Source organism: Rhinolophus sinicus, linkage group LG04 (genome assembly GCF_036562045.2).
Source record: "Rhinolophus sinicus isolate RSC01 linkage group LG04, ASM3656204v1, whole genome shotgun sequence".
Taxonomy (NCBI): domain Eukaryota; kingdom Metazoa; phylum Chordata; class Mammalia; order Chiroptera; family Rhinolophidae; genus Rhinolophus; species Rhinolophus sinicus.
The window spans coordinates 71289330-71316463 of record NC_133754.1 but is presented as its reverse complement, the minus strand read 5'-3'; the positions used below and the strand labels follow the sequence as shown (position 1 = coordinate 71316463).

At 34.0% G+C, this 27134-nt stretch overlaps 1 long non-coding RNA gene across 3 annotated transcripts in view; it reads right to left on the bottom strand.

The window, feature by feature from the left end:
• Positions 1-27134, bottom strand: part of LOC141571304 (uncharacterized) — an 88044-nt gene that overhangs the window by 51297 nt on the left and 9613 nt on the right. The window contains exon 2 of one of the 3 annotated variants that reach the window (XR_012496066.1): positions 26536-26614. The exons of the other annotated variants lie outside the window; for them this stretch is intronic. This is a non-coding gene — a long non-coding RNA (uncharacterized LOC141571304). The remainder of the gene's footprint in view (positions 1-26535; positions 26615-27134) is intronic. 3 annotated transcript variants of the gene reach the window in all.

The following is a 27134-nucleotide window of genomic DNA, read 5'->3' as shown; positions in this document are numbered from 1 at the left end:
AGAAAGAAAAAAAAGGTTGCAGTCGGGCAGAAAATAAAACATTCTACCAACAAGTACTGGAAAACAAAAGAAAGACCTCTTCCTCTCAACCTGTTGCAGAAGCAACCCCTGTAGATGTCTAGGAAGAGAAATAATAAATCAGTAATTGCCATGAATAACCAAGGCAACAAGATAGCTCAGAAAGAAAGTGAAAAGTCTCCAGACAAGGAACTTAAAGATGTGGAAATATGTGACTTAAATGACAGAGAATTCAAGATTGCAGTTCTGAAAAAACTCAATGAGATGCAAGAAAACACAGAAAGGCAGTTTAATGAACTCAGAAACACAATCAAAGAACAACATGAGCATTTTACGGAAAAGATTGAAATTTAAAAAAGAACCAAATAGAATTCTGGAGATTAAGAACTCAATAGAAAAAATTAAAAATGAAATAACCAGCTTAGGTAGGAGAGTTGACCAGATGGAGGAAAGAATCAGTGACATCGAAGATAGAAACCTGGAAATTACACAGATGGAAGAAGAAAGAGACTTGAGACTTAAAAGAAATGAAAGAACTCTACAAGAACTTTCTGACTCCATCAGAAAGAACAATATAAGAATAATGGGCATACCAGAAGGAGAAGAAAGAGAAGGGAACAGAGAATATATTCAAACAAATTGTTGATGAGAACTTCCCAAACTTGTGGACAGAACTGGATCCTCGAATCCAAGAAGCAAATAGAACACCTAATTACCTCAATCCCAACAGGCCTTCTCCAAGGCACATTGTATTGAAGCTGTCTAAAATCAACAACAAAGAAAGAATCCTCAAGGCAGCCAGGGAAAAGAAGACGGTAACCTACAAAGGAAAGCCCATTAGATTATCATCAGATTTTTCAGCAGAAACTCTACAAGCCAGGAGGGAGTGGAACCAAATATTCAAACTATTGAAAGAGAGAAATTATGAGCCAAGCATAATATATCCAGCAAAGATATCCTTTAGATATGAAGGAGGAATAAAGACCTTTCCAGACATACAGAAGCTGAAGGAATTTTCTAATACACGACCTGCACTACAAGAAATACTAAAGGAGGCTATTGGAACACCATCAACAGGGAAAATTTGTGGCAACCAAAACATAAAAAGGGGGAGAGTAAAGGCCTGAATCGGAATATGGGAATGGAGAAAGTAAGCGTGCTGAAGAAAATGGAATACTCTAAATATCAAACTTTCGGGTAACCACTCAAAAAAAAAGAAAAAATCCAGGACTGAAATATATACTGTAATAAAAGAAGAAACAGAGGGAAACATCATAGAATACCACCACACAGAAATAATAGACAACAACAAAAAGGCAAAGAAACAATGGAGACACAGCCTTACCAGAAAACTAAAGATAGAATGACAGGAAATCCTCACATATCAATAATCACCCTAAATGTAAATGGACTGAACTCACCAGTAAAAAGGCACAGAGTAACAGATTGGATCAAAAAACTAAACCAAACCATATGCTGTCTCCAAGAGACACATCTCAGCTACAAGGACAAGCATAGACTCAAAGTGAAAGGGTGGAAATTGACACTCCAAGCAAATGGTACCCAGAGAAAATCAGGTGTAGCTGTAATGATATCAGATGAAACAGACTTCAGGGTGAAAAAGACAACAAGAGACAATGATGGACATTTCATAATGGTAAAGGGGACTATACAACAAGAAAACATAACAGTCATCAATATTTATGCCCCCAATCAGGGAGCACTGAAATATACCAAGCAACTACTAACAGAACTAAAGGGAGAAATTGACCAAAACACAATTATACTAGGGGACTTAAATACATCAACAGCTATGGATAGATCATCCAAACAGAAAATAAATAACGAAAAAGCAGCCCTAAATGACACATTAGATGAAATGGACATAATTGACATATATAGAGCACTTCATCCTAAAATATCAGACTATACATTCTTTTCTAGTGTACATTGAACATTTTCAAGGATAGACCATATATTGGGACATAAAATCAGCCTCAGCAAATTTAAGAAGATTGAAATCATACCAAGCATATTCTCTGATCACAAGGCTTTGCAATTGGATATCAACTGCATGTATAAAGGTCGGAAAAACACAAATACATGGAGATTAAACAACATACTTTTAAAGAACGACTGGGTCAAAGAAGAAATTCAAGGAGAGATCAAAAGATACATAGAAACAAATGACAATGAAAATACATCCTACCAAAATTTTGGGAATGCAGCGAAAGCAGTTTTAAGAGGGCAATTTATATCATTACAGGCTTATCTCAAGAAACAAGAAAAATCCCAAATAAATAACCTCATGTTACACCTTAAAGAACTAGAAAAAGAAGAACAAGTGAAACCCAAGGTCAGCAGAAGAAAGGAAATAACAAAAATCAGAGCAGAACTAAATGAAATAGAGAACAAAAAGACAATAGAAAAAATTAATGTGACAAAGAGCTGGTTCTTTGAAAAGATTAACAAAATTGACAAACCCTTGGCTAGACTCACTAAGATAAAAAGAGAGAAGACACTAATTAACAAAATCAGAAATGAAAAAGCGGAGGTTATCACGGACACCACAGAAATACAAAGGATCATCCAAGAATACTATGAAGGACTATATGCCACCAAATTCAATAACCTAGAAGAAATAGACAAGTTCTTAGAAACATATAGCCTTCCAAGGCTGAACCATGAAGAACTGGAAAATCTAAACAGACCGATCACCAGTAACGAAATTCAATCAGTCATCCAAAACCTTCCCAAAAGCAAAAGTCCGGGACCACATGGCTTCACTAGTGAATTCTACCAAACCTTCAAAGACGATCTAATACCAATCCTGCTCAAACTTCCAAAAAATTTAAGAAGAGACAGTACTCCCTAACTCATTTTATGAGGCCAACATTACCCTGATACCAAAACCTGGTAAGGACAACACAAAAAAAGAAAACTACAGACCAATATCTCTAATGAATACCGATGCAACAATCCTAAATAAAATTGTAGCAAATCGAATGCAACAATGCATTAAAAAGATTATTCATCACAACCAAGTGGGGTTCATCCCCGGGGCACAAGGATGGTTCAACATCTGCAAATCCATCAATGTGATATATCACATAAACAAAATAAAGGACAAAAAACATATGATTATATCAATTGATGCAGAAAAAGCATGTGACAAGATACAACATGCATTTATTATTAAAACACTTAATAAAATAGGTATAGAAGGAAAATACCTTAACATAATAAAGGCCATATATGACAAGCCCTCAGCTAATCTCATAATTAATGGTGAAAAACTGAAGCCCTTTGCTCTACGTTCAGGAACATGACAGGGCTGTCCCCATCACCTCTGCTTTTCAACATAGTGTTGGAAGTCCTTGCCAGAGCAATCAGGCAAGAGAAAGAAATAAAAGGCATCCAAATTGGGAATGAAGAAGTTAAATTATCACTCTTTGCAGATGACATGATGCTATATACAGAAAACCTTAAAGACTCCACCAAAAAGCTATTAGAAACAATCAACGAATACAGTAAAGTTGCTGGCTACAGAATCAACATTCAAAAGTCCATTGCATTCCTATATACTAACAAAGAAATCTCAGAAAAAGAAATACAAAAAACAATTCCTTTTGCAATTGCAGCAAAAAGAATAAAATACCTAGGAATAAACTTAACCAAGGATGTGAAGGACCTATATGCTGAAAACTATAAGACGTTATTGAAAGAAATTGAAGAAGACACAGAGAAATGGAAGGACATTCCGTGCTCATGGATTGGAAGATTCAACATAGTTAAAATGGCCATATTACCCAAAGCAATATACAGATTTAATGCAATCCCCATCAAAATCCCAATGGCATTTTTTAAAGAAATGGAACAAAAATTCATCAGATTTGTTTGGAACCACAAAAGACCCCGAATAGCCAAAACAATACTATAGGTATCACATTCCCTGACTTTAGCTTGTACTACAGGGCTACAATAATCAAAACAGCATGGTACTGGCAGAAAAACAGACGCATAGACCAATGGAAAAGAATTGAGAACCCAGAAATAAAACCACATAAATATGGACAGATATTTTTTGACAGAGAAGCTAAAAACGTACAATGGAGGAAAGACAGCCTCTTCAATGAACGGTGCTGGGAGAATTGGATAGCCATGTGCAAAAGAATGAAACTGGACTGCTATCTGTCACCATGTACCAAAATTAATTCAAAATGGATCAAAGACTTAAGCGTAAGACCTGACACAATAAACTGCATAGAAGAAAACGTAGGTACTAAACTTATGGCCCTTGGGTTCAAAGAGCATTTTATGAATTTGACTCCAAAGGCAATGGAAGTAAAAGTTAAAATAAACAAATGGGACTAGATGAAACTTAAAAGCTTCTGCACAGCAAAAGAAACCATCGACAAAATAAAGAGGCAACCAACTGAATGGGAGAAGATTTTTGCAAACAGTGCCTCCGATAAGGGCTAATATCCAAAATATACAAGGAACTCATGCAACTCAACAACAAAAAACAAACAACCCAATTGAAAAATGGGCAGAGGACCTGAAGAGACATTTCTCCAAAGAGGACATACAAATGGCAAATAGACATATGAAAAAATGCTCAACATCACTAATCATCAGAGAAATGCAAATCAAAACCACAATGAGATATCACCTCACCCCAGTCAGAATGGCTATCATCAACAAGACAAATAGTAACAAGTGTTGGAGAGGCTGTGGAGAAAAAGGAACCCTCATCCACTGTTGGTGGGAATGCAGACTGGTGCAGCCGTTATGGAAGGCAGTGTGGAGGTTCCTCAAAAAATTACAAATAGAATTACCATATGACCCAGCAATCCCTCTCCTGGGTATATACCCAAAAGTTCTGAAAACATTTATACATAAAGACTTGTGTGCTCCAATGTTCATTACAGCTTTGTTTACGGTGGCCGAGACATGGAAACAGCCAAAATGTCCTTCGACAGATGAATGGATAAAGAAGTTGTGGTATATATACTCAATGGAATACTATTCAGCGGTAAGAAAAGATGATATAGGAACATTTGTGACAACGTGGATGGATCTTGAGAGTATAATGCTAAGCGAAATAAGTCAGACAGAAAAAGCAGAGAACCATATGATTTCACTGATATGTGGTATATAAACCAAAAACAACAAAAGAACAAGACAAACAAATGAGAAACAAAAACTCATAGACACAGACAATAGTTTAGTGGTTGCAAGAGGGTAAGGGGGGTGGGGGTGAGAGATGAGGGTAAGGGGGATCAAATATACGGTGATGAAAGGAGAACTGACTCTGGGTGGTGAACACACAATGGGATTTACAGATGATGTAATACAGAATTGTACACCTGAAATCTATGGAATTTCACTAACAATTGTCACCCCAATAAGTTAAAAAAAAAGTTTTTAATTTGGGAAACGTCAGCATGAAAGGACTTAAAGCTGTGGTAGTAGATAGGATTAGATCACGTTCACTGAGGTTATGAGTACAATAAGAGGAGAAACTCCTGAGACCTAAACTCTGAAAATGGAACTCTAAAGATGGGACATTGACACCTCAGAGTAGCCAGTGGAAGAGAATATTTCAAGGGGGATGGTAACAAGAAATTAAGTTTCATACTGACAGAAGAGTACCTATTTGTAAAAGCAATTTTAGTAGAACTTGGGGGACAGAACCCAGAATTCTATTGGGACATAGGTAAGCCTTTTTGGGAAATTTTGATGGCCCACGCCTCAAAACAATAAAAGTTGCCACCGCGACTTGCATATAAAAGTGAATGCAAAATGTTACCTTCAAAACACAGAAAGTAAATGCTAAAATTTAAATAGCTTCTTTTTAGATTTTCTGATGGTAAAATAGTGGCTAAATTAAGTGAAGCTGAGCTTTTATCTTTTATTTTTGTGATTTCTTTGAGTCCTTGCTTTGAATACCTTAAGCATGTGGTTCTGTGCTGAGAGTGAAAAGGACCAGAGAGCAAGTGCAAACAATGATCACAGAAAATATGGCTGTTGGGAGGGGTGCCATACTGGGCAGAGCAGAAGGAGCTGCAAAGCGGATAGGTTTTTTAATTTGTTTATTCATTTGTTTTATTTTTGTGATAGGAGAGAATTGAACACATTTAGATTTTTAAAAGGTTGTGAGACTTAAGAAGAAATTAAAAACAAAGAGGAGAGAAATACAGCAAATACAGCAACCAGGTAAATGCAGGAGAAGGAATTGCATCAGAACACTAGTGCGCAGATCACCTTTGGGCGGAAAGCATGTAGGTTTTTTTTTTTATGTTATAACAGAAGCAAATGAGGAAATCGTAGAGGAATGCAAAGATTAAAAAGTTGAGTGATTTCTTACTGCATGACATTTGCTTTCTCTATGTGATGGGAGGCTGCTGATAGTGAAGAGAAGAGGTAGAGGAGAAGACTTAAGTATTGCTGCAAAAAACTGCGGCAATACTTAAGTTTTCCCTACCTCTTCTGAAAAATGTTATGAAAAATGGTTGAAGTTACTGACTAGACTGGGAAGACACAAAGTATTATCAGACTGTAGCGTGGCACGTTGGTATTGAAGAATAGTTTTAGGATGTGTGTTAGACAGGGTGTCCCAGAGAAACAGATATCTATACATCTATCTCTATCTCTATCTCTATCTCTACCTCTACCTCTACCTCTACCTCTACCTCTACCTCTACCTCTACCTCTATCTCTATCTCTATCTCTATATCATCTATATCTATATCATTTATTTCTCTATATTATCTCTATCTCTATCTACTATGTATCATCTATATCTAATCTATATCAATCTATGGAGAAAGAGACAGAAAGAGAAAGGCAGAAAGAGACAGAGAAACAGAAATTTATTCAAAGGAACTGGCTTAAGAGATTTTGGCTGGCCATTCCAAATTCAGAAAGAGCTGACATCCTAGTTGGAAGGCAATGTGTCAGGCACGAGAATTCTCTCCTACTGGTGGGGAAAGGGGTTTAGCCTTTTGTTCTGTTCAAATCTTCACTGACAAGATGGGTCTCACCCACATTATGGAGGTCAATCTGCTTCACTCAGAATACTGATTTAAATGTGAATCTTACTCAAAAACACCCTGACAGCCACACCCAGAATAATATGTGACCAAATATCTGGACACCCCATGGCCCAGTCAAATTGACACATAAATTAACCATCACAGGGTAGTGCAAGTATTTTCTGTTTGGGAATGCTTTGTAATGTGATATGTAAATATCACATACAAGAACAGTTGTAATTTTCCTTTCTATTATTTGTTCACTTATTGTTCTAAAATGAAAATAGATGGACTCAAATAGGATATCTAATTTACTTGGACATGACACTCTTTTCTACTTTAAATAATTCAGGGATTTAACATAATTCATAGCCCTTCCTTCACCTTTAACACTCTTCTGGTTCCTCTTTGAGTTCTCAGTATTCCTCTTAAAAGAGAAACTGAAGGAAATATTGCTTACGAGTTCCCTATATTAGTTTATTTCTGTGAAAGCCAGAAGCTGACAGATTCTCATATAAGATATTGCATGTATATTTATCATTAAAGAATTCTGCTGAAAAAAAAAATTACAATTTGAGATTTTGTCTTTCATCTTACAAATTTAAAGTAAAAATTTGTTTAATTTTACAATTAATTCCTTTTATCCAGCATTGATTTGATCATGTTTATGTCATGTTACGTATTACTCATAAGGATACCTACTTCATTGCCCTCTATAGTTGAATGTAGATTTGACATTAAAAAAAAATATATATATATATATATGTATATATATATATATATATATATGTATGTATGTGTATGTGTGTGTATATGTGTGTATATATATGTGTGTGTATATATATATATATATATATATATATATATATATATATATATTAGGTATTAAATATATTGGATGAGAAACTGGCCTCAGTCTCATGATCCCTGTTATTTGGGCTTATAATTTTGTTACAAGTCATGAAGAAACACTGTTATTTTTTTTGTGTGTTTTTTACCCCCAAAATAAACAAGGAAGGGCATGAAAATATCTTGTGCCTGACAGACATTTGTTTCTTCAGGAATTTGTAATCTGCAACAGAAAATTACTAGGTCTAGAAAATGATATACTGCTAATTCTTTATAGTATTTATCACCAACCAATCATATGAAATTATTATCAAACAATAATTCACCAATATCCTCAAAAATGAATAATAGGAATTACCAAGGGCATCATTTCTTATAAATAAAGATCATAAATGCACTATTTAAGTAAATCAAAAATCACTATGGAGTTGCCTGCTAGTTAATTCAACATATGTGGAAGCTTTAAAAATAAATATAAGATCTTACTCTGTGTCAGGCATTCAGGATACGAAAGGTAAACATGCCTAACGTAGTCCCTGCCCACATATGAAGTACAAATTGCAGGACATACTGTGGATCGTTTGCTGAGAGCCATCAGTTTGGCTTTCCAGCATGGTGCTGGACCTCCTGGTGCTTCCTTTAGTTAGTGTTGTTGCTTGGATTGCTGTTTCCTCATCAGTTCTAAGGGGAATATTTCTTGAAGGCTATTTTCAAACATTAGACATTCAGTGGTTTTTTTGTTAATAGAGAAGTCAGCTTTTATTTATTGTAATGGATGCATTGCTATATATAAAGATATACACAACACATACACAAAATTTCAGAACAGCTTTTGATGGCTTTTAAACAGTACCTTTTTGACCTTCACATGTAGTTTGATTTTCAAAACCACTGTTGCTGTATGTTAAGCAATGCTTTTGAGGTTAAGGAATAGAAGAATTACAAGTAACGTAAAGGCACAGCAATGTAAGTTGCAAAACAGCAAAAACAGCAACAGAAGTAAATCCTCCCCTACTGGGAAGTAAGGTGATTACAGATGATTACCAGATGCAAACAGGAAACAAAAATGCATAGATTATATAAGGTCATAGCAGGAAATGTAAGTCATCAGTAAGTCAGCGGTCCAGCCAATATTCACTTCAAGGAAGTCTAGATCAATGTTTAAAAATTTGAATTTGAAGTCTTGCGTCTACCTCTAGTTTTTTAAGTTATAATACCCTCATGTCACCCATATGTATTAGTTTGACAAATCTTAACAATGAAAACACATTCAAACTGCTCTAGGCAGACTTTGTTGCTAACTGTTAGCTCCTTGAACACTGGGACACAATTCAAGTTTTTATATCTGTCAATTCAGTCAGTTCTCAAACCATTTTATAAGGTCCAAAATACCTATACTATAAAATATCTTAAAAGTTAGGCACATTCTCTAATTTAAAAAAAAATAACCTAAGAATAAGTTTGTCACTAAACAGAGCAGTTAGAAACTAAAGAGAAGAAAATGGAATATGAAACTAAATTTGAAATTTCCTTTGATGTGTTTCAAAAGAGGTACTTTCTTGCCAATGAAATATAAGACACGTGAATATTCATTGATTCCTATGAAGTCTAGTATGCTTCCTCAAAAGTGCACATAACAGCTATCATATGCACAATTATAAATTTAAATTTTTCTTTCATCTTCCATTTGAAAATTTAAAGAATTTTGATCATCAGTAATAATCAATATAAGAAGTATTATATCCAAAGTTTATAGTTAGTCCAAAAAAAAAGTCATCACATTTCGAGTCATACTTGCTTTGAATGACCTGAGGTATTTTTTTCCCAAGAAAGTTTACTTCTACCTTCCAATTAATAACTATTATGGAGAATTTATGATGATCTCAGAGCCAGTCTAGGCTCTGTCACACAAATTTATGCATTATGAATCTCTCCTTAACATGCTTAGAATGTGCTTGGAGAAACAATTTACACAAATATGTACCAAGCAGTACAAGGCAGCATTTAACTGCTCCAAAGTGTGACATCAGCTGTTCAGTTTGTGCCAGTTGGACAATTTCTTTCCAACAAATGTGGGAGAAGCAAATCCCACAATGTGGGATCCAACAAATGTGGGAGAACTTCTTACTTCTTTTGCCCCAGCTTTTCACCTCTGAGCCCACAGAAGCTTTGCTTTGGAAGGCTCAGTCAGAATCTAGTATCTGGCTTTCCTGCATGTGCTTTTCCAACTTGTGGCCTTTTCTTTCCACTTTTTTCCTGGCAGATTCCTACTGATTATCCTGCACATTCAGCTTTGCTGCCAGCTTCTTCAGGAAGCCTTATTGGACCTTCCAGACTGAGTCAATATCTCTCTCCATGCACCACTCATAGCACTTACCCACTGTACTGCAATTACAGACTCATTAACTGTCCTCTTTCTGGATTGGCCACTGAGCTACAACCAAGAACTGTGCACGATACCTGGTTCATGAAAGTACATGGGATGCCTGAATTCAGTAAATAGAATCAAGTAGAAAGTATATCTACTTTGGGGGTTCTTCCAACCCCCAAAAGAGGAATAAGAATTAAAGTGCTGTCTCTGAATCTAAGATCTGGTGGTCAAGTGCAGACCACTGGGCACCTACATTATAGCTATGTCATTAGCAATCAGACCTGGGACAACTCTTTTAACCACCACTCTTACCACCAGCCATTTCACTTCTCTCTCACTCCCCAATATACAAACTATTTTTAAGTACGATAAATTTCATTCTAAGTATCTCTCAAATGCATCCACTTTGCCTATCACTTATAACATTCTACTCCAAACTACTATCACCTCTCACTTGGACAAAAGAAGTATCACCCAAAGTAATTCCCCCAACTTTACTTTTACTCCCTTCCAGTATTCTCTCTTCATTGAAGCCAAGTGATATGTTGAAGATACAGATCAAGGCAGAGTAATTTCCCTTCGATGCCCTCCCACTACTCTGAGAAGACGGTGATTTTTAAGATCAGCTCTAACATGATGTGTGGATCTGCTCCACTAGGGACCCCCCGCTTCAAGCCCTACTAACTTCCCCTTTGCTCCATACACTGAGCCACACCTGTGTTCTTTCAGTTCCTTCATGATAATTTTTTCTAACTCAGAACCCTTCTATTTGCATTTTCCTCTTCTTGTAGTCCTCTATTTCTCTGCACCACCACCCCTACCTGGCTGTGCTTCAGAGAACAACTTAAAGCATTGTCTGTCCACCCAATTAACTCTGATCTCCCTACTCTCTCAACACCTGTACTTTTCCTTTAATATTACCCACTACAGCTATTACCATGTATTCATCCGTAATAATCTAACTAATCTCTGTCTCCCCTACTAGGTTAAATATGCCATAGGGATTAGAACTGTTTTGCTAAACATATCCCTTTTGACAATTGTAGGCCTGCCACATAATAAGTTCTCCAAAAATATTTATTTGAACAAGTTAATGAGAACTGCAACAAATGAAACTGAAAAATAAACAGTAAGACTATGAGCCATTAGTAATAACAAGGACAAAGGGGAAACAAGTTACTAAATCATTCTGAAGAGCATGGCCCCACTTTCTAAAGAGCGTTCCCCAAACATCATTGGAATGGTCATGAACAACCTCATTTTAAAAGAAACTGGCAAGTGAGCAGCACATATAGCGGGTGTATCATCAATGTAATAATTAATTTGCACACACAGGGCTCAGTCTTCTGCTATAAACTTTGCATAGAGAGCCGAGAGGGCAAAAACTGAGTGCTACCGACTGGGCTGGCGTTGGATATGTGAAAGGAGGTACTAAAATGAAAGAGCCAAGTAGGAAAATCAAACCGTTTCCCCTTTGCTAATAGATAATTAATGTAAATGAAATAAAGTAAAAGTTAATGATCAGAAATATATATAATCATCTAAAAATTGTGTTTGGTTACGAGGAAGTTTGTGAATAGAAGAAAAGGCTGGGTTAGTCAGGTAAACTTTCAGGACAAACACTGGCCTTGATTATAGAGAGTAGGGTTTTTCCATGTATCAGAAATAACCTGGACAAAAACTTTGATGAGCATATTAGATAATCAATTTTCCTAGTCTTACAAATTTAGAGAATTGAAAACTTAGAAGCATGTTGGTCACTTTAATTGACAGCTGCCACAAAGACCTAGCCAAATGCAGAAGACTAAGGGTTAAGTGGTTATTCCCAAGAGAACTAGACATTTGAAACTTAATAATTTTCCTAAAATATAAAAGGAAATCATGCTGAGTGTAAAGCAGTGACAAGGGAGAAGGGGACCATTTTGGAAGACTATTTTATATGCAGTTTTCAAAACTCCTTGCATGGTATATATCCAATATTTAGGACTTACTTTTTACTTTTCCTATCTTTGGATTTTTTTTATGTGAATAATAAATTATAATGTTGGTTGGTTTACATATTTTATTTCTCTGCTTGCAATCAGCATTTGTTTTAACCTTTGCTTTCTTTGTTGTTTTTGCAATTGCATCTCTACTTCTCACCAATTCATTTATAGTGCCAAAACAAAGAGGTTTGTAATTTGAGGACAAATTCATCCTATTCTATTCCAAATTTGTGAAAATGAAGCAAAGGCAACATTGGTCAGCTTTCTGGCAGAGATGTTTATATTGGACAACCATTTATGTTGTTTTTTGCAAAGGAGGGCTAAGTATCTTACTTTCACATCCCTACATAAAATAAATTTTGGACCATATCACAAGCTTTAATGCCAACTACAATGTATAGAATTCCAGGAGGTGGATTTTCTTTATTCCTGAAATGACTTCAGTATTGTGTGTGCCTGTGGCTTTACAAAAAAGCACCCATCTCCTTATTCAGCAACACAAGCATTCTCCAGGTTATCTGTTCCCTCTTTAAACCAAACATGTTGGTCCTGAAATTCATTTAGGATCAGTGTGGCTTGAAAAGACAGATGTGAAACTTGGTAGCTCTCTGTCTGTTTCTTTTTTCCTTCCTCTACCCCTCATGCCCTGCCAAAGTACCCTCTGTATCAATTTATTTTCCTCCAAACAATAATGATTCCCTGTGGATATTGATTAGAATTGGAAAACAAGAGCTCAAGATGTACTTTGAATACCACAAGTTTGAAAAGTTATTCTCCACTTTCTTTGGAACTTGACCTTTCAAGTGAAGAAATTAGGGTACCTATTGAGTGATGTCTTCTCTAATAAAAGACTTCTGGAAGCTGTAAATACTAGCACTTCATAATAAACTTCTCCATTCTTTATATAACTTCCTTGGCTCTTTTGATGCTAATAGAATCTGATCTCAATATGGTGCACAACATGGGTTCCTAGACAAACACAGGTCAAGGCAGGAACATAGAATCTGTTTCCTGTTATGCTGCCTTGACCAAGCTGCTTTCTCCATTGTTTCATTGTTTTGTTTTCTTTTTTTTCTTAATGTTTGTTTGTTTGCTGCTCTATTTACTATAGCAGCAACAAACAAACATTATGCTTATTTCTCTATACTTATTTCTAACATTCCAACAATGAAATAATGTTGCTTTGCATGGTTTGTATGGAAGAAATTCAATAATTCATTCAGGAGGTGTAACTGTGAATTCATGTTAGTTCTAGAGAAAAACTAAATTTTAAAATGATTTTTAGTGAAAGAGATAGTGTTAGTTTACATAACTTCAAAGTGTGGTTTCTCTCTCTGACTGAACACTGGTTATAGGGTTTTTTCATCAACTGGACAGGAAAGTTTAATTGGTTTTTGGGAACAACCATTCTTTTCGCCAGGTACAGTGCTAAGTTTGGTATGACAGTATCACAAGTGTTTTCTAAAACAGACACACTTGAGGTTTTCAAACATGAAAATGTCTTGTTTTTATTTACTTTTGATAAAATAGATTTACATTCTCAAAGGAGTGTGTCAAACTAGTAAGTAGAAAAGTTCCAACAAAACAACAAACATTTTATTAAATAAGGTAATAATGTATACAAAATGCCCACTGCATGATAGAAGCCTAAAATGGGAAATCAGTCAACCATCTTTGTTTTCCAGTCTAGCTAGGAATTATAGAATAAAATTTTGGGAGAAAATTGTGAAAATGTCTTCTCCTCCTTATAAAGATTCAAAAAGTGAAGCATTTCCAATTGTCTGTTATGAGAGTTTGAGTTTTATAATTATTTTCTGTAGGCTTTAGGGTTTTTTAAATTTCCTGTTTGGAAATTAGTTATAGACTATTAATTATATAAAAACTGTAGTTACACTTCACGATTCATATAATGTTGATAAATTGATTACCACTAATTATAATATTCTAATAGAAAATTAATTGTAAAACTGACTCTATACTCTGAGAAAATTTAGAAATTATTGCTAGGGTCTACGATCTGTTTTCTGCTCAAACAGCTGTACTTTGAATAATTTTATTGTAGAGTTTAAGAAAAGGACAATATTTGTCATTTTTCTATTGCTTGTTTCATTTCTATGAAGTTAATGTTGTGGTGAAATGTACTTCAAGCACTTTTTTCAAGCTCATATAATTTACTTTTAGGTTGTAGCAATTTTAAAACCCAAAGTGGCTGAAGTACAAAGTTATATCTCTGTTAGCAATAAATCAACAAATCCCATTAGTAAAATGCATACTCCAAAAATTTGACAAGAAAATATAGTCAGCTTTCAGTTTTATTGGTTCAGAACTTAAGACAGGTATGAATAAAACAAGCTCAAATATATTATTCAAGAGATGGGCCATAAAATTCCATTGTTTAATCAGCAGAAAAGATTGGTCAAGGGGATACATTGTTATGTGGACCCTGCAGGTTTAAGTTAAACCTGAGTCTTGGCTTGTAGTGCATATAACAGCTTACCTTGTGGCCTGAAAGGATGAGCTCTCCAAGAATCACAAGTGAAGAAAATCTCTCATACAAAGTTGACTGTACCTACCACTGTCTTTTTTCTTAGAATAATACGTAATTAGCTAATGACTTCTTCATAGTGAAGACTGGTTTTACTATTAATATTTTCTCTAAATGCTCTTTAGGTAATATATAATTTTATAAAATATAGTGAAATAATTCAACTATTAGAAAAGGTTTACCTTTCAGAAATTTTGTAATTTAATTTTTTGTGATATTTACTTCAGAACATATAATTTCAGTCTTTGGGAATGTTGACTTACAAGTCATTTTTTTTTAAAGCTTACTACTGTAAAATACAAGGGCCTAGAAGAAAAGAGTTGATGTATTTTAAGTTTTAACAAAGTTTTATTAAATTACAGGTTACCATTCTGAGAGAGAGAGAGAGAGAGAGAGAGAGAGAGAGAGAGAGAGAGAGAGAGACTATGTAAAGAACATTAAAAATATCTGACCTTGTCAAGGCATTATGCTAAATTAATACATATTATTGTAATTTTTAATGTGAAGTTACTATGCAGTGCTTAATCTCTGAGAATATTGTTTCTTTCACAGCAGAATAAGTTTTTAAATTTTATAGCTTAAAATTTGCTGAACATGAATTAAGAAGTGGCAATGGGTAATAATGGCGAAAGCTGATATGATAGCTTTCTCCCTTTCTTCTGGGATTATCTCCATTCACTTTACTACTCAAAGTAAGGGAGATCTTTTTAAGAATTGCCTCTAAAGAAATACTTTGCTGGTGACGGGTTCAGTTTCATACACAAACATATTGCTTAAGCAGATGCCTAATGAGTGGTGGAAGGCCCCTCTGTCTGATTTTATTGGCCCAACTATTTTAGAGTTCCCCAGTATATACTTCTTTGGAGATAAAAATGCAGATGTTGTGTGAATGTTAGAACGGTTATTGGCAAATGGAAATAGATCTAAAGACAGGTAATTAGTCTTATGTAAAAAATATATGATACAAGAATTATTAGTCTCATGTAAAAAATACACGATACAAGAATTATTCAATAACTGTGATATTAACAATGCAAAAAATAGAAGCATTTGGAGGAAGGAAGCTTGTTCACTCCCAATCTAGGAAAGTGAATGTGGCACACTAATTCTAGATAGCTTCAAGGGTGGAAATAGGAATGGTGGCTAGATATCACAGGGTAGCCAATGTGAATAAGTATACAGAAAATATTTTTCAAGTTCAGTTATCTAAAATGAAACGAACTGCCATACAAAATAATAGTACCTGTATCAAAATGAAGTACTTACCCACTGATTAGAAATTATATATTGGGGATAATGGAGAAAATAAAGTTAACACAAAGAATTCTGCATACTGAATGTTTTAAGTACCTAACATATTGCCAACTAATTTAATCCTGACAGCAATCTAGAAAGGTAAATTCTAAATCACTCTGTTTTACAGAGGAAGCAAAAATAATTTTAAATAACGTATGCAAGGTCATACAAGTAGTAAGTGTGGAGTTGTGTTTTGAACTTACACAGTTTTGGCTTCAATATCCATTCCCCTGTATAGACTCCAAGAGTGGTCTATGTTACTTCAGTTGATATTACTATTATACAAGTATTTATCAGTTACCTAGTGGAATGGAATTGGGAAAAGGACAATATGTATATAGTGAAAAGGAAACCAGAAAAAAAATCAAGGCCATTGAATGTTTCTGTAAATAACACTCAGAATGACATCTCAAGCAAGACATAGAAGATTCCCCAAAACATACTTCTCAACATATTTTAGACTAATCATTGCTTATAAATTACAATGAAGAATGAAATGACAGGGTCACCAACATATCAATTGGAGTTTCAGCAATGTCAGTGGAATTCATCTTCCTGGAATTTTTGGGCAGCAGTAGTCAAACCAACTATAGCATCAGCTGATGGACAAGTTCCTGTGTTCAGCCCATGGTTAAAAAGAGAACCCTGATTTCCAAGTAACATTCCTTTCTTCTTTTCACTTTTCTAATATTTCCCCCTTCTTTGCTTTGCTTCTTTTGACTATCCAACAATTTTCTAGGCATTAAATCCTTCTCTACTTGAAATAACTGAAGTGGTTCCTGTTTTTTTGACTTAACACTGAGTGATATATCTACACCAATTCTGCATCTGGTGCTGGGATCATCTCCACTACATCCTCTCATTTAAGTACCTATTCTCTGTTAAAATTTTCCCATTGAGGTTGGATACATGCAAGGCAACACACCTTATTTCGGAAGCACCTTTATTAAAACAAACAAACAAACAAGCAGAGAAACAAACAACAACAACAACAAAAACATTCTATTCTGTTGACATGAACTCTGTCTCATTGTATTTTTCTCTCAATTCTATGTTATGGGTTTCAGGGTACCAAGCAAATAATCATCATCATCCCTGTCTTAATTCTAAGCCTATTAGAGTTGAAATGATAGGTATAAAATTATTTACTTGAATATTACAAACTGTACAGAATGTGGATTTAGACCTTTGACCAAATGGGCATTCTAATATTTGACTCATGGAATGAAGTTTACACAACAGAGTCTTTGTTGTTCGTTTAACAAATATGTGTATTGAGCCCATTCTATAATCCAGGCAAATTTCTAGTACAGAGGTTAACACCATTGAGCCAAACAGAATAGTAGGTTCATAAAATAGAGAAGAGGAAAGGCTGAAGTGAGCATATCTGATTCCTTGTCCTAAATCACCAATTAAAGGAGTAAGTTCTCTTTGTCCAGGGTGGAGTGAAACCAAGAGCAGGCCGAAGTCACTTGGGAGTCTCTTTTGGAAACATGAAACAAAGAGATTGAGGCTCCCTTTGATTTAAATGCTGCATGGCCTATATTTAAACTGAAACATCAGGGGAGACATAATAGATTAAACCTTAGCTTTCATTTAGATGTCAGGATGATATTTTATGTGAACAGCTTTTGTAAATGGGTATCACAGAAGCTTGGAACAATGGAAACAGTGATATTGAAAATATTTAACAAGTAGTTTGCCATGGTTTTTGATCAGTTTGAATGGATACTGGCACTAAACTACCCTTGGCCACACCAAGGTATGCTGGTGAATGTTGTCGATAAGCACTGAAGAACTAAGGAAAGAAGATCAAAGTGGAAAGTGATGAGGAATCTACAGTTACTAAAGATAAAGTCGCCCTCTTTTGCTTACTGACACCTGGTCTAAACATAACTCTGATTTTAATTTTAGCAAATTATATAATCAAGAATCACTTTTACTCTGAAATTTAAAGATTGCATTCAACTTTTAAATTATTTGGAAACATAGTCATTTACCCATACATTCTAGAAATAACTTTTTATTCAAAAATGTATAAGTGTTTACTTAGCTCCTTAACTGACTAGAGTTTTCAGCAGGTATCTAGCTATGTAAGTCATCTTTAATGTACATGCTTATTCTTATTATGAGTTATTTTTAATTTTTAAAATATTTTTATTTTGTATTTATACAATGTTATAAAAATATTTGATACAGCTTAAATAATGTTAGTTGATTTGTCATTAACATCAATGCTGGCTCCTTTTAAGCCATTTTTAACTGAGGTCCAATCCATTGAAATAAATTTATGTAAGTCAAATTTTCCTTTTCTAGTGCAAAATATCGTAGCTATATAAATTTTTTAAAAAATATTTTTATAACCTTATTTGAAATTTTTATGTTTTCAAATGCTGTCAAAATATGATTTACTTTCATAATTAGAAAAAAATTTGCATCATTTAAATTCCTTGTACACATAATCTTGATATATTAAGTTTGCTTTTTCTTTAAAGTCTGGCACATTTTCATTAAAATGAAATTGGAGGATTTTATAGCAAGCATACTTTTATTTGGTTGCATTGTTTTAAGAAATAATATAGATATATCCCCAGCTATTGTCAAATATGTGTTTGTTTCAACTAAGAACTTAGAAGAATTATGAAATCAATAACTAAAACACAATTCCTTTCTAAGCCTGTTGCTAAGAGAATCTTGCTAAGATGTATTGATCTAATTTAATATTGTTGTAGTTTCATGCCCAGGAATCTCAACAAAGATAAATAAAAAGGCAATAGCTGGATATTTAATTAGAAAAATATGCAATGATAGTATTACAGCCTTAGGATTCACACACACACACACACACACACACACACACACACACTTACCTACATATTCAATTTTATAAGCAAATACACACAGCTTTGGATTTCACAGCTCATTTACTATTTATTTACTTGTACTTCAGTATCTGATTGTTTAATCATTTAAATTTTATACCATGATATATAATAAAAAGATGCTAATTTTTGTAGTCTACATTTTTAATATCAACAATTGTGATTTTTTTTAATATTTAAAAATCTAACTTGCCAAGTTATAAGAACTGGAGCTGTAATACAACATAGAACCCACCTAATTTTACAGAGGTTTTCATCAACTAATACAAATTATTACCCGATATTCAATGGACTAATTAGAAGGGTGAAGTGTTAGTTCAGCCCTACTCAGACACCACACTTATACTTCCAAGAAGACCTAGTGTTCAAGATAACATTGGCACATAGTTTGCCCGTAGGTTAATTATCCACTGTGATTTGAGTGGATAACTTTAAGCCACATATTACTGTCATAGGATTTAAATGACTGGTTCATATGTGGTATTAATTATGTTTTCAACCTTTACCATTGGAACAGGTGGTTTATATGTTTGGTTTACTTTAGTTTTGGACCTTTCTAATCCAACCAGTTATCTATTGCCATTATGTTTTACTTTTCTTTCGTTAAGTGAGAAAAAAAAGAAGGAAGGTTGGTCAGATGAGCTTTAGAGACTGATGGGACTTATGTGGGAATGTGTCCAAAGCACATAACTCTGACTCTCACCAAAGTTTTACGGACCCTTATAAAATACATTTAGTTATAAGAAAATTCCATTCCTAGCTATGGGAGCCAGTATGCTATAGTGGTTAAGAATATAAGCTCTATTAGAAAGAAGGAAGTCAAACTGGCATGATGCTATATACACATATAGAAAACCCTAGAATCCATGAAGAATATCATAGAACTCAAACAAATAAATTTAGTAAAGCTGCAGGATATAAAATTAATATATAGAAATCTGCTGTTTTCCTATACACTAATAAACTATCAGAAGAAGTAATTAAGAAAACAATCCCATTTACAATTGCTTAAAAAATTATGTGAAATAAATTTAACCAAGGTGAAAGCTCTGCATGTTAAAAACTATAAGACATTGAAGAAAGAAATTGAAAAGGACATGAATAAGTGGAAGAATATACTGTACTCATGGATTGGCAGGATTGATATCACTAAAATGCCCATACTACCCAAAGCAATCTACGGATTCAATGCAATCCCTACCAAAATACCAATGGCATTTTCTCAGAACTAGAAAAAATAATCCTTAAGTTTATATGGACTCACAAAAGATCCTGAACATCCATAGCAATCTTGAGAAAGAAAAACAAAGTTGGAAGCCTCACATTCTCTGATTTCAAACTGTACAACAAAGCTATAATAATGAAACAGTATGGTACTGGCATAAAAAAAATAGAAACATAGATCAATGGAACAGAATAGAGAACCCCAAAATAAGTCCATGCTTATATTGTCAATTAATCTAGGATAAAGGAAGCAAGACTATACACTGGGAAAATGACAGTCTCTTCAATATGTGATGTTGGGAAAACTGGACAGATATATGCAAAAAAAAAAAAAAAAAAAGAAACTAGTTCATTTTCTTATACCATATAGAAAAATAAAGTAAAAATTGATTAAAAACTTTAAGGCCTGAAACCATAAAACTCCTGGAAGACGACGTAGGCAGTAAACTCTTTGACATCAGTCTAAGCAACACCCTTTTGGATATATTTCCTTAGGCAAGGGCAACAAAAGGAAAAATAAACAAATGGGACTACCTCAAATTAAAAAGCTTCTGCACAGTGAAGAAAACCATCAACAAAATGAATAAGAGAAGATGTTTGCAAATGATACAGCCGATAAGGGGTTAATATCCAAAATATATATGGAACTCATATAACTCAATCACAAAAAAACCAAACAATCCAATTAAAAAATTAGCAGAGGACTTGAAAAGACATTTCTCCATAGATAACAGACAAATAATAAAAATACTCTACGTCACTAATTTTCAGGGAAATGCAAATGAATATCACACTGATATGTCACTTCACATCTGTCAGAAAGGCTGCCATCAATAAATCAACAAACAACAACTATTGGCGAAGATATTGGAGAAAAGTACCCTTGTGCACTGGTAGTGAGATTGCAAATTGGTGCATCCACTGTGGAAAACAGTAAGGAGTTCCCTCAAAAAATTTTAACTAGAACTACCATACAATCCAGAAATTCCACTTTGGGGTATTTATTCAAAGAAAATGAAAACACTCATTCAAAAAGATATTGGCACTTTTATGCTCATTGCAGCCACACTTACAATAGCCGAAATACAGAAGCAATGTAAGTGTTCATCAATAGATGGATAGATAAAGAAGATATATATAATATTATTCAGCAATAAAAAAGAATGAAATAATGTCATTTGTGAGATTTGCCCAACATGATGGGTCTAGAGAGTATTATGAGTGTGTTAAGTGAAATAAGTCAGTTAGAGAAAGATAAATACCATATAATTTCAGTTATATATAGAATCTAGAAAAAAAAACAAAAAACAGAAACGGACTCATAGATACAGAGAATAAAATGATGGTTTCCAGAGGGAAGCGGGTGGGGGGATATGTACACAGGTGAAGGGAAATAAGATATGGAAACTAGCACTTAAAAATAAATAAGCCACAGGAATATAATATGCAGCACAGGAAATATAGTCAATGATATTGTAGTAACTTTGCATGGTGACAGATGGTTACTAGACTTACCATGGTGATCACATTATAAGGAATACAAACGTTGAATCACTGTATTATACACCTGAAACTAATATAATGTTGTATGCCAACTATACTTCAATAAAAAAAATAAAAAGAATTTAAGCTCTGGCATTACATATTAATTCAGATCCTCCCATCAGCACTTACAATCTACATGAATTTGAGTAGGTTAGTTAACTTTGTTCTGTTTCGATTTCCTTAGTTCAGAATAATTTTAGTGGTCTCTAAGCATAAGAAGTAATACCTATAAAAGCCTGTCACAATAAGCATATGGCAGTCATTACTATTATTTCTCAAATATCGTATAATAGAATGTGGAAATTCAGAAATGATCATTGTGATGAGTTTATTCATCATTGTAAATGAGTTCAGCTTCTTTTTGACCACTGATTTTTTTTGCCAATTGAAATTGACGATAACCACCTTTGTGACTCTTACTTACTCATTATCTTTGAAAATACAATTTCAGTCTATGCAGTTAAAAGACAGAGTGTCACATTATTTATTGAATTAAGTTAAATAAAACTGGCCTCAAATTTTCATTTTCTTTTTCTAATTTCAAAAAATAAATTGAGATAGTAAAATTTAAGGTTAAGAAATATTTACATGTTTAAAATTGTTTAAATCCTGTCCTGGGATAGAATCGGAGTTATAAATGATGATGCACTCTCATATGACTATTTGACAATAGATTCCCTTAAGGTATAAGCCCTTAGATAGGAACCAACTCCATAATCTTCAAAAGAAATAGAGCTCAGAGTCATTACATTCTTTACTCAGATTCAGAATCATGTGGTCACAACTCTAAAAAATTATATTCTCTCTCTCTCTCTCTCTCTCTCTCTCTCTATATATATATATATATATATATATATATATATATATATATATATAATTTCTATAGTTAAAAGGGTCAGCTGCTGACTTTTTCTTGTATATGAAGAGTAAAATTTAATTGCATATGAAGTTCATGCTTTCATTATTCAACTGTTGATTGATATAGCTGTAGTGTATTAGATATTACAAAAGTTAATGTATATCTGATTTGATATAGAGTCACTTAAACCAAGACTTTAAATCACATGTTATGTCATCTTCGATAGTAAGGTTTAGCAAAAGGTCTACAATCCATTCTCTCCCTGAGATTATCTCAGGAAAGAAAAAGGAAAATTCAACCTGTTCAAGTTGCCTGGCAACATGCTAGTGGTATTTGCTAATGGAAGAGTCACTAACTCTGAAATGATTTTAGTAGAGCGTATTTGGTCTGTGTTGATTTGATTACGGTAAACAAGCTTGGGATCTATGGATTTATTGAATATAGTATCTATTTTATTAGTATCAGAGCATAAAATGGAGAAGGTGGACATAGGCTAAATAATGCCCCCCCCCCAAATAAAAAAGAAGACATCCATGTACTAATTTCTGGAACCTGTGAATATGTTACCTCACATGGCAATGAGGAATAAAGGTTCCAGATGGCATTATAGTTCCTAATCATCTGACCTTAAAATGGATAAATTATCCTGGATTATCTATATGTACCTAGTGTAATCACAAAAATCCTTAAAAGTGGAAGAGGAGGTGAAAGTGATACAGTGTGAGAAGGACTCAACCCACTTTTCCTGGGTTTGAAGCTGGAGGAGGAAAGTCACAAACCAAGGAATGCTGCAGACCTCCAGAACCTGGAAAAAGCAAGGATGTGGATTTTTCCTTAGAGACTCCAGAAAGGGATGCAGTCCTGCCGACACCTTAATTTTAGCTCAGTGAGACCCATATTGGACTTCTTACCTTTATGTAAGATCATAACGTTGTGCCACTGTAAGCCTCTAAGTTTGTGGTGATTTGTTACAGAATCCATAGAACTGAATATAATATTTCATACATCAAAAATATCTTATTTTGCGTAAGTGTAGACAGTCCTTAAGAGAACTCATTTACTAAATGAGATTTAGCTAGGCTATGTCCTGATAGAGCACAAAACAGCGCCTTGAAAACTGTATTGGCAACCCAGTACTATTTATTTCATCTCTTCCTCATGGTTACTTGTGTCCTTGAAATTAGTAGTAAGGTGTGATACTGTGTAAAATCTCTTATATCTGTGAGTCTGGTTTAGCAGACCAATTCTTTGTATTTTCTCATTGCCTCATATTTTTTTCTAAATAAGAATAATCAAGGATATATTTTTGTTTAATTCAATAATTGTTTACTTAGCAGACACCATGCTCCAGTACAGAGATAGATGGTATATAAATGCATAATAAATGAAATAATTACTATATCAAGGAATTTATAATTTACTGGAATCATTTCAGTTACAACTGCACAGATCATTTGAATAAGCTTGTTTTCCCTCTGCACAAAATGAGGGTTATAACTATCTGTGTTGACCTTAAGAAAATCTAACAAAATTTTTCATATCTATGTAGTAATACTGGGAGAATTTGAATCCTATTACTGAAAAAAAGAAAATCAGTTCTGGAAATTGGTCGAAACAGAATGCAGCTAAGGCTGCATTGTTCTTTTGTGAACCTATGGAAATTTTCTATATTGTAGGTCTTTAAGAGCTGTTTGTCAAGAATAATTGAGTCATCTGGAAAATTTATGCATAGTAGGTCTTCAAGAGCTGTTTATCAAGAATAATTGAGTTATCACTGAAAGCAGATAGAAAAAAGCAATTAAGGCTCGTTTGTCATGCTCTGTTTCTAACTCCTCTATCAATGTAGCAAGAATAAAGCCAACTCAACAAGGTGACAAGTCCAAACTGGCCTGGTATAGAATAAATAAGTGAAAAAAATCTAGATCATTACTATAACAGGAGAAAAATTAGAAAAGCTGATTTAGACATTGCTATTATACTTTAGTATGTAACTATAAATTTAACTTTGAGAAATAGATTTTATTTTATCATGCTACAAACATAATCAATATAAAAGTCTAAGTTGAAATACCGTGTTTCCCCAAAAATAAGACCTAGCCGGACAATCAACTGTAATATAAGATAGTAAAATAGGTTTTATAGTATAAGGTCTTATAGTAAAATAAGACCGGGACTATCAAAAAGGTCTTACAGTAAAATAAGACCAGGTCTTGTATTAATTTTTGCTCCAAAAGACACATTAGAGCTGATTGTCTGGCTAGGTCTTATTTTCGGGGAAACACAGTAGCAAGGAGAACAAAAATAAAAATAAAAACCTCTGAGTTGAGGAAGTTGAATTTATCTAAAAGCCCTGACAATGATGAGGGATTAATGTCTGGTAAAATTTTATACACAAGAACTGAAAATAATTTAAATAATTAACTGACATTATTGATTGATTTATGTAGCATATGATTACTTAATGTAAGTAATTGTTACCTAAGAATAAGTATTTCAAAAATGTGCCACATTTTATTATATCAACTCAGAACTCTACTATTTTAATGTCTATTATTCCTGTTGTTCAAATTTCACTTGAAAAATAAAAGAAATCTACAGTGAACTGAATGCATACATCAGAAGACCCTTTATATGAGGATGATATTAATAAAAATAATAGATAACATTTATTGAATGTTTGCTTATGTTAGGCCCTCCATGCTTTATTACTACATTAATTATGCCATTTATGTGTTTCAATAACCTAATAAGGTCAGTTTTTTTATAGTCCTTATTTAATATATGAGGAAATTCAGCTTAAGAAAGATTAGATTGCTTTCCTTGATAATACACAGGGTACATAGGAAATCATGGATTGGAATTCTTACCTAAGACAGTGCGTGCTTTTAACAAGAACCTATGTAACTTCTCAATTTTACTGCCTCCCTTATTTGCCTGTTCTGTCCATGAGGAAAATGCCAGTTCATTTAAGACTCAGATCAGGGGGTCATTACCCATCAGAATGTTTCTCTGACTATTCTAGGCATAGTCTAATGCATCATCTTTTTGCTGATCTATAGAGAACATAAAAAAGTTGTTTATTTTTAGGTTTGTCTATAACTGGGAGCATATTTGATAGCAGCAGCTTCTTTATGAACTGGTAAGTACAGGATGACTGATAATATACAATTTACAACCAGAATGGAAATAGCAAAGTATTGCTTAATGAAAGCATGTTGAACACCCTTAATCATTTCTAGGAGTTTGCAGGCATCAAAATGAATGTAGAAACAATGAATGTCCAGACAGTTAGATTTGATATCTGAACTTGCTCATTGTTCTGACTCTACGAAGAATTTCCCACTTTACATATCACTTCACTCTTTCTTCTTCACTTTCAATGTGCTAATTCTAATGGTCACTTCTCCCCACCCCCTTTCTTTCTCTCTGTTTCTCCCTCTTCATCTCTCTATACTTCTCCTTCACTCAGAGGCCACTAATAATTTCCTAAGCAAATTGTTAAAGATTAAATTTGTCCTCAGTATATTCTTCCCCCGTAACCCATACTAAGTAACACATTGCCATTGCAGCTCACTCTAGCTATTAGTAAAATGTCAAGGTTGGAAGTATAAACCAATAAATGTAATTAGATTATAGATGTCCTAAGAGTACTGGGAAGTCACTTAAATCACAATTGAAATGGAGTCATTGGGGTCCAATGATGGCCAGCAGTGAGCACCCGCAGCAACCCTGGCTCTAAGATCAATTGCACACAAGAAATTTTAAACAGGTTAAGTTATAATAATACATAAAATAACACAATGGTAATTAAAATAAAAATGAAAGTATTTGTGCCAGAGTAACATTCTTGTGACTTAGTTAGAAGGTGACACATCATCCTTGAAGAACTGTATTTTCCTGACACACGGTTAGTTGGGTGCATACCCTGAGATCTTTAGGACATCAAACCATGTCTGGGTGTCAGTGTGGAATCCAAACAGTGAATGATCATATCCAGAGCAATCTGAAAAAAATAAAAATCTGATGAAGTAGGTCCATCTCCCAGGCTATTCCAGGACCATTTCCTGTGAAGGACATTGTTTTGGTTGTTTATAATGACTGGTTATTCTTACTGACAAGTGATAGCCCTTTTTTTGTGCAGAGGTATAATCAGTTCCTAATGTACTAAGCAAATTCCAGCCAGAAACATTTATTATCAGAAATATGCTCACAAACACCTCAGTATCTCTTCACTGATAACTTCTTTGCTTCTTACTTACTAGCTTGATATTATGACCTTTGGGAGTCATTTTCTTTTTTAGATTATGATGTGATGGCAAAGGCAGGATGTTATGTCGTCAGGATAAACGTGAAATAACTTACACTGTGTGACATCCCAGTACATTACTGAGGATCTAAACAATGCCTGAGAAGTGTCTTTTAAAAGTTATTCATTGTTATTAAAAATTGTGAACACATTTCCTCAACTTGATTCTTTTAAAATTAAGTCACTCTAATTTCTTCACTCAGAATCCGTTAACGTA